Source organism: Mytilus edulis, chromosome 10 (genome assembly GCF_963676685.1).
Source record: "Mytilus edulis chromosome 10, xbMytEdul2.2, whole genome shotgun sequence".
Classification (NCBI taxonomy): Eukaryota; Metazoa; Mollusca; class Bivalvia; order Mytilida; family Mytilidae; genus Mytilus; species Mytilus edulis.
Window position 1 is genome coordinate 24,900,347 of NC_092353.1, and position 2,986 is coordinate 24,903,332.

The 2,986-nt window shown below is 32.0% G+C and overlaps 1 long non-coding RNA gene across 1 annotated transcript; it reads right to left on the bottom strand.

The window, feature by feature from the left end:
* Positions 1 to 203: 203 nt before the first annotated feature.
* Positions 204 to 1,719, bottom strand: LOC139492389 (uncharacterized). The gene is made up of 3 exons (XR_011656812.1): positions 1,622 to 1,719; positions 1,349 to 1,465; positions 204 to 490 (listed from the first exon to the last, which is right to left on the bottom strand). It is a non-coding gene; the product is annotated as an uncharacterized lncRNA (long non-coding RNA).
* Between the last annotated feature and the right edge of the window lie 1,267 nt (positions 1,720 to 2,986).

A 2,986-nucleotide genomic window follows, 5' to 3' on the forward strand; every position in this document is an offset into this window, starting at 1 on the left:
TACTAAATAGTTTAATGAACAAAGCTATAGTTAAAGGTCGTTATCGTCAGTAACCATTTAGACAAACAAAACATCGCAATTTGAAATACTTTGTAGACATAAATTGATCGGTTGTTTAAAATTGTATTTTGAATTCCAAAAACATTTTGTTTGGTTTCTTTTTCGTTTCCTTGATGTATTATTTGGCGGAAACAACTAAGATCGACAGCCCAAGACATTTTAATTTTATCCAATCATACTTATATTTCTGCTTTATATTGACCTCAGTTGAAATATGACATATGCATTTCGAACAAAGAAATTAAATTAACGAATAAAATAGTAATAATATCCATGTACATGTTTACGTGTTTCTATGGGGTTGTTTTGAATATCATACATCATATATTCTAATGATTGCACTGGCAGACAAAATTTACGCAATCAGCATGACCATCAGGACATCCAACACCATGACCTGTTGGACAGTCGCTTTTCTGTTGACATTTATCTGAAAGTGATAGGAAATGCATTGTTATACGATGTTCGATGTTATATGATATAAACTATATTTTGTCAAATTATAAAAAAAAAATCAATGGACTATAATTTAGACACCCCATCTACCTTAAATCACCAAAATGTAACGCGTTACCTGGGGTTTTCGTGTAATAATTTAGCAATATGATTGGTTCTACCAAAAGAGTAGGAATGGATATTCTTCCAGAACATAATTTTCCTTTAGGTCTTTATCGTAATATTAAGGTTACTCTGTCTTATATTTTGTTTTTGTCTTTTTCCTTTTGTACATAATGCTAACTGCTTATTTGGAACTAAAGATATATTCAAATTCTTCTAAATGTTAGCATTTTTGGATGTTGTTTTTTTTTGTTCGCTGGCATATCAGTGACATGACACATAAACGTTCCATTTATCCTACACATATGTCTTCGGACATCGTTTATTAATTAATTCGTTGAAAGGCAGCATTGCACCGGAGTTGTGTAAATATCAATACTACACATGTTATAATAAAATATTATAATGTAATGTGTTAAATAAAATACTTGAAACGTAAACAGTGTGAATGCTTTATAGGGTCTTTTGTATATGAAACGCAACTCTGTCGGTACAAAATTATAACTTGGTATTCTTGATCTGTTAAATGTTGATGAAGAATACATACGGTTTACATATACCATCTTGTGAATGCAACCAGTATGATAACGAGTTTGTTTGTTTTTTTGACAGAACATGTAGCACCGCTTGTTCAATGCAAAATCAATATAGATAATTGAATATTTTTAATTAAATGTCTTTAAAGTATGTGAGATTTATTTCTAACAAGAAAATATTTATATAAACTTACGTTCGGGACAATTACATTTGCCAACACCATCAATCATTGTACAGTGTCCATGGTAACCACCATGACATAAATGTGTGCAATCATGATTAGATGAGCAATGCTTGCCAAGAGCAACAGCTGTGAAACAAAATACCAGTAAAGAATTTCATTATTCGATTTTATAAAGTGTGTTAAAATAATTTAAAGAGGCGTACAGTTTAAGAGCAAAATAAAACCTTAAGAAATATCGACATTTTGAAATAGATGTAATTTTGCAAATATCGAAATACATACCTACAAGAGCTACAAGAAGAGCAATAGTTATTTTCATACTAAGTGTCGATAAGATTGATTATGTGACCAATTTTTCTACGTGTTTGCTTGTATATACCTTGTATCAGAAGAATATTAAGTTCTGATAAGACTTTGGAATGATATTGAAGGTCATCAACCTATAAACATGGTCAACATCAAGGGCATATGGATTTATATTTATTTTCGGATATAATTTAGATTGTTTTGCGCATATGAGTTGAAATTAGATTATAGGGGTTCTTCAATATGTAAATATTTCTACGATAGTGTCGATAGATGCAGCCAAAAATAGGTATTTTGTTACGTAGAACAGATACACAAGATATTATTACACTGTAGCAAAACAAGTGAATAAACCAGAATTGCGTTTTGTCTACAGAACATCAGTGACACTCGAATTTAAAAAAGTTAAGAGGGTCAAATACAGTAGGAAGTTGAAAAGCATTGAGGATCACAAAATTCCTAAATGTTTTGCCAAATACAACCAAGGTAATATATTCCTGAGGTAGAAAAGCCTTTAAGTCAGTATTTCAAAAACTCAAAGTATTGTTAACATTTAATTTATAGTTGTGACCATTTCAATGAAAACTCATGTCAACACCAAAGTGCTGACTACTGGGCTTGTATATACTAAATTGCAGTGTTCAGATAATTTTTCAGACCAGTTTCCTTATAGTTTACCTTAATTTAAACTTCATAGAAAACAGGTATATTCTGAATTGTAAAATTGAGAAAGGAAATGGAGAATGTGTCAAAGCGACAACAACCCGACCATAGAGCAGACAACAGCCGAAGGCCACCAATGGGTATTCAATGTAGCGAGAATTCCCGCACCCGTAGGTGTCCTTCAACTGGCCCCTAAAAATATGTATACTAGTACAGTGATAATTGACGTCATACTTAACTCCGATTTATACACAAGAAACTAAAATTAAAAACATACAAGACTAACAAAGGCCAGAGGCTCCTGACTTGGGACAGGCGCAAAATTGCGGCGGGGTTAAAGATGTTTATGAGATCTCAACCCTCCCCCTATATCTCTAGCCAATGTAGAAAAGTAAACGCATAACAATACGCACATTAAAATATACATGTATCACGTTTCTATGTGCCATTAAAAACCTATGCTTAAAGTCCTGTAGTGGAATACTACAAATAAATCTTGGTTTGCTGGAAATCTTGAAGAAGGATACTATGGAGCACATTAATTTTCTTTTAATGCAAACTCACGAACAAGTTGATAAAAAGCTTCATTTCTTCCAATTTGTTGGTTGTTTTAGTAAACAAGGACTTCAAAAGCACTTTTTTGTCAGGGAATTGATACTTTAGTCTGGTAATCCTGTC